The sequence below is a fragment of the Episyrphus balteatus genome, chromosome 1 (assembly GCF_945859705.1).
Source record: "Episyrphus balteatus chromosome 1, idEpiBalt1.1, whole genome shotgun sequence".
In the NCBI taxonomy this organism is placed as follows: domain Eukaryota; kingdom Metazoa; phylum Arthropoda; class Insecta; order Diptera; family Syrphidae; genus Episyrphus; species Episyrphus balteatus.
In genome coordinates, this window is record NC_079134.1 from 66,886,364 (window position 1) to 66,892,363 (window position 6,000).

Genomic DNA, 6,000 nt, shown 5'->3' on the forward strand with positions numbered 1-6,000 from the left:
TAAAGATCTTGACATACACAAATCCGCTGGCCCGGATAGTATCGTTCCCATAGTTCTGAAGAGGAAACTGATCAGCATTCCATTCTAGGTATGTCCATTACAAACCACCTTTTGTATAATGAGCACATATTCGATGTAGCCAAAAACTCTGCGAAATGCTTAGGTTTCCTCCAAAGATTTAAGATCTGGCTACAATTTATAAAGCATCTAAAGCTCGAGTATAATTCCCATATCCCATATCTGGGCAGGACAGAATTCAAAATAGAGTTTTTAATGATAGGTGATAGGTCCATTATTGATAAAATCCCATCCCTTGAGCACCGCCGGAATGTATCATGCCTGTCCTTATCTTATAGGTATTTAAAAAAAAATGTTCTAATGAAATAGCTAGCTGTATTCCTCCCCTTAAACAATTCAACCGTAATACTCGTACTTCAAGGAATGCCTATCAGTTTACACTTGAGCCAAATTTCGGACGTATCGTCAAATACAGAGAATCTTTCTTTTGTAGCACTACTAGAATGTGGAATGCATTACCCGCCTCCGTTTTTCCCTTTCATTTTAATGTTCAAAACTTTAAACCCAATGTGCATCGGTATCTCCTTTTAAATCCTTTCCTATTTGCCCAAAGCTCGTACTGTGTTTACATACATATTAAGGGTACCAAAAACCCCTTTAGTGCGCGTTCATTATAATAAAAAAAATCATCCGACCTTTGATGGACAAACCCCTTGGTCCATATACAAGAGGCAGTTTGAGGTAGCCGCACTATCAAATGGATGGGATGACGGAGACAAATTCATAGCGCTGACTCTTGCCCTTAGAGGTCCTGCTGCTGAGTTATTGCAAACCCTGCCACCAGAAAAGAACGGTGAGTTTCAAGCTCTTGCCCAGGTCACGGAAAAACACTTTGGAGATGGCCATATATGCAAGAAGTCTTCCGCGTCCAACTGAATTCAAGAGTCCAGAAAAAAGGAGAAACTCTGCAACAACTCCAAGTTTATATTGAAAGGTTGGTTAACCTGGCATATCCTACAGCAGGTGACGACATTATCAATCAGTTTGCGACAGAAGCCTTTGTTCGTGTTGTATCTGATACAAATCTTCAGCGAGCGATTCGAACAGCTGGAAAACGTACCCTTCCTGAAGCATTAGAGTTCGCACTAACTACGGAAGCAACAGAACAGGCGTTCATCGGGTAAGAAAAGTTGCAGTGGAGGAATGCTCTTGTCAAACACTCGCATTCCAAACGAACTAGCGAGACGGAGCTGCTCGGTGCTGGAACTGTAACAAGACAGGAGATCTCCAGAAGCTGGTTTCTGGTTTCGATGGCCCCAGGACCACAATTCAAGTCTCACAGACTAAACGAGACAACAAAAGCACGTGGCTACAATTGACACCCGTGCCACCGCCTCTATTGTACGAAGCGACTCGGTAAAGATGGTATGGCTACATAAGACCCACAGCTACCGTCTGAAGACCTCCATAAGAGAAGCAGCAAGAGTATACTGCGAAGTTCGTCTTAGGATCCAAATGGCAGAACTAAAGTTTTCACATGTGCTTTTGGTGGCAGATATATGTGACGAGTGCGTCGTTGGAATCGACTTTATGAAGGAGCATGGAATCATTTAGGATATCGGTGATCAAGTCCTGAAATACTGAAATGTAGAAATTCCGATGGTCTATGGCAACGAAAACTCAACAACAATTAGAACTGTCATCAAAGAAGACATGTACCTGCCACCTTCTTCAGAAGTTTTTGTGTGGATTTAAGGGAAATTCGGAAGCCATCGATACTTCATGGCGTTGCCAGAGGTTGAGCAGAGTTACTAAAACATCATCATCGAGAAGACTCTTGTGCCACCAAATAGCAACATTAGACTGGGCCAAAAAAATAAAATTTTTTTTTTTTTGAAAGTTACTTCGAAAATCTTGTTCAGGATGATGAAAAAAAAATTTGGTGAAAATTTGAGCCGTTAAAAAAAATTTTAAGAGGTCTATCATCGGTGTTTTTATTTTAATACATGATATGATGTTTTACAACAGAACTGCTAGACGATCAAAGTAAAAAAAATATGTGTTCATTTTTTCTTATATAAAATTAAATTTCCTACAAAAAGATCTGATTGAAAATTGAGTTCTGAAGAAGTTATTCACGATTTAAATCGAGAAAAAAATTAAAAAATCAATTTTTAAATCGTGAATAACTTCTTCAGAACTCAATTTAGGGAAAATTACTAGGAGACCTTTTTTGTAGAGAATTAAATTTCCTATAAGAATTTGTCGTGGTTTTATTTTTCTATTCACTTATTTGCTCATCACAAAATTCCAAAGTGAAACAGTCAAATTGAAAAAACACTTCGATTTAAAAAGCTTAATTACTCGAATTTTTTTTTCATCATCCTGAACAAGATTTTCGAAGTAACTTTCAAAAAAAAAAAAATATTTTATTTTTTTGGCCCAGTCTAAGCAACATGGTACCTGTAAGGATACCTAACATCAAAACGTACCCAATCAAGCTTAAGAAAGGAGAAGTTGTTGGGCATAATCTGAATCTGTCTCCGCAATAGCTAAGATCAACGAGGTGAGGTCCGTCAAGCTGGGTACGCCACAGCCGAAAATCCAAAATCTGAGTATGCAGGAGTTTGTTGCTAATTTGTTACCCCAATCCTGAATTTGTTGCTCCTGCCCTTACCCCTTAAATCAGTAGCGTGCCCAGCTTGACGTCAAGCTGGGTACGCCACAAATTAAAATTCAAAATTTCAAAAATGTAAGTATGCAGGAATTTGTTGCTAATTTGTTGCTAATTTGTTACCCTAATTTCGAATTTGTTGCTCCACGTTTTGCCCTTCAAATGCACATTAACAGATTATGCAAAAAAGCTAAATCGCCCAAAATTTATCGCACAGTCAAAAAAGTGGTATCAATAGAAAGAAGTCCTTGAAACCTTTTCAAAAAGGTCCATATCAAGTTTTTATTCCAATCCCTTCATGTCCAAAATGCCTTGTGGAGCTTGAATGCATTTGTGGAACATATGTGGATGAAACGAAAAAACGCAAAAACACGTTATACTCAAAATTTCAAAAAAGTAAGTATGCAGTAATTTGTTGCTAATTTGTTACCCCAATCCCGAATTTGTTGCTCCCCCCCTTACCCCTTAAATCTGTGGCGTACCCAGCTTGACGTCAAGCTGGGTACGCCACAACGCAAATTTGAAAACTAAGTATGCAGGAATTTGTTGCTAATTTGTTACCCCAATCTTGAATTTGTTGCTCCACGATTTGACCTTCAAATCGACTGCAACAGATGCAATTTTGTGGAGACTTTTTATCTATACGCTTTTTCAAAAAACTAAAAACGCCAAATTTTTGACAGAATTTGTTGCTCTGCAAAAAGCTATTTTTAAATTTTCTATCATTACCTGATCCCATCTTACAGGAGGAAAAATAATTTTTCGATGACGTCATCCAACAACGCAAAAAATCGTAATACTCAAAATTTCAAAAAAATAAGTATGCAGTAATTTGTTGCTAGTTTGTTGCTAGTTTGTTGCTAGTTTGTTGCTAATTTGTTACCCCAATTACGAATTTGTTGCTCCCCCCTTACCCCTTAAATCTGTGGCGTACCCAGCTTGACGTCAAGCTGGGTAAGCCACAACGCAAATTTGAAAATCTAAGTATGCAGGAATTTGTTGCTAATTTGTTGCTAATTTGTTACCCCAATCTTGAATTTGTTGCTCCACGATTTGACCTTCAAATCGACTGCAACAGATGCAATTTTGTGGAGACTTTTTATCTATACGCTTTTTCAAAAAACTAAAAATGCCAAATTATAGACAGAATTTGTTGCTCTGCAAAAAGTTATTTTTAAATTTTCTATCACCACCCAATCCCATCTTACAGGAGATAAACTAATTTTTCGATGACGTCATCCATCAAGCTGGGTACGATAAAACACAAATTTTAAAAATCTAAGTACGCAGGAATCTTAAGCTATTTTGTTGCTAATTTGTTACCCTAATCTCGAATTTGTTACTCCACGATTTGACCTTTAAATTGGCTGAAACAGATGCAGGATTTTGAAACTTTATGATACAAAGTTAACAATGCATAAATTTAATACTCTTTGCAGATTAATGCTCAAATCTTTAATTTGATGTAAAAACTACCTTAAAATACTGTTAAAAACTTCCAAAAACAGAACATAACGCACTTAAACTAACTAGCTGCAGGTAATTCAATGCTCTTTAAAGGCTACGTCATTTCCAATATTTGGATATACCTACATACATACCTACCCTTACCCTTTCATATTTAAAAACCTTTAAAGGCTGGACCTACCTTCAACCTACTTCACTCCCTTCAATAAAACGCAAAGTAAAATTCAACACTCCAACTTGATTTTTATGGATGCTCCTCAATTCTTAGTTTAATAAGTGTTAGGTACTGCTACCCATTCAATTCCTATATTGCCAACATCTTTTTTGTTCTATTTTTCCCAGAAGTTAGGTTCCTCAATTTCAAAAATAAATTGAATTTAACGTATTTTTGCATCTTCCTATTTTAAACATATTTACTATATAGGTAACTTCTTCAATATCCTAGAAAAACCCTTAGACATCTTTTGAAAATACCCCCAATTTTTTTCCATCTTTAAATTTATCTCTATAGCCCTAGTTTTGAATCTTAATTTGAATCTAGCATTAGAATAGCTCTTACGTGAAAAGTTTTTGAGATATTGTATTTTGAACGTCCAAAACACTATTTTTGTGATGTTTTTGCATGGTAATATGTCAAAAATGTGAAGGGATAGATTTTTTTCGACTTCGGATTCGACATATTTACTATATAGGTAACTTCTTCAATATCCTAGAAAAACCCTTAGACATCTTTTGAAAATACCCCCAATTTTTGTCCATCTTTAAATTTATCTCTATAGCCCTAGTTTTGGAGAGATGCATTTCATTTACTACCACACTAACGACCTAAGATCTCAACTCAATTTATGTACCTACTATTCATCCAATCAGATTATTGAGATTTGCGACTTATTTTTATATTATAAAAACAAACCAAATACCTACATAAAAATGTGTACCTACATTATACTAAATACAAAAAAAACACAAATTGATTTTCTATTTTCATAGAAATAATCGAGTGTGTATGCGTTGACTTTAAATTTGACTCCGCCCCCAACGGTCTGCTTTGATGAAAATAATACATATACTATTACAATTAGTTAGTATCTATATCTACGCACTACCAGTGTTGCCGCAGGCTTTTTTAGAAAAGTAACAAAATTTTTCAAAAAGCGTAACAAATGGGAAAAAAGAGTAACAAATTAAAAAAAAGTCATAAACCGAATCTTATCTTATTTGAAAGCTTATTTTTACGAAGTCTGCAGGCTGCTGCAGCGAAAAAGAGGTGAAATAAAATAAATTAGTAGAATTTTCACTTTTCAAAAAGCAGAATACAAAGCTGAAACAAAATTTTATCAACGAAATCAAAATTTCAATACCTATGCTTTCCGTTTTTAAGTATTGTAGACAAGAATTCCGGAATATGTGGAGAGTTTTTCTGTTATAAAGAGCTGTGTTGACGGTTTTATTTTGTATTTATTTTTTGTTCAAAAACGTATTTTCCGATATTTTTTCTTGTGTTTTAATTTAATTTATTTTTTTTTTTACTTTGACAGAATTCTCGATGATATTTTTTCAATATCACTTTCGCTGTCGACTTTGAGGACTTAGAAAATTTAATTTTAATTTATTATAATTTTTAGTTGTGCCATTTTTGTGTAGTATTTTTCGTTTCTCATGGAGGAGTTCTACTGGAGGCGGAGGGGAACTCTTTATTAGTATTTATTATTTTTATTTATTTTTACTATTATTATTTTTATTTCTGAAAAATAGCCCTTCTTGTGTATTGTTAAAAGATATTATTAATCCTGAAGAGCTTCTAGATAATATGTAGATACATTTTAAGATTGATAACTGTT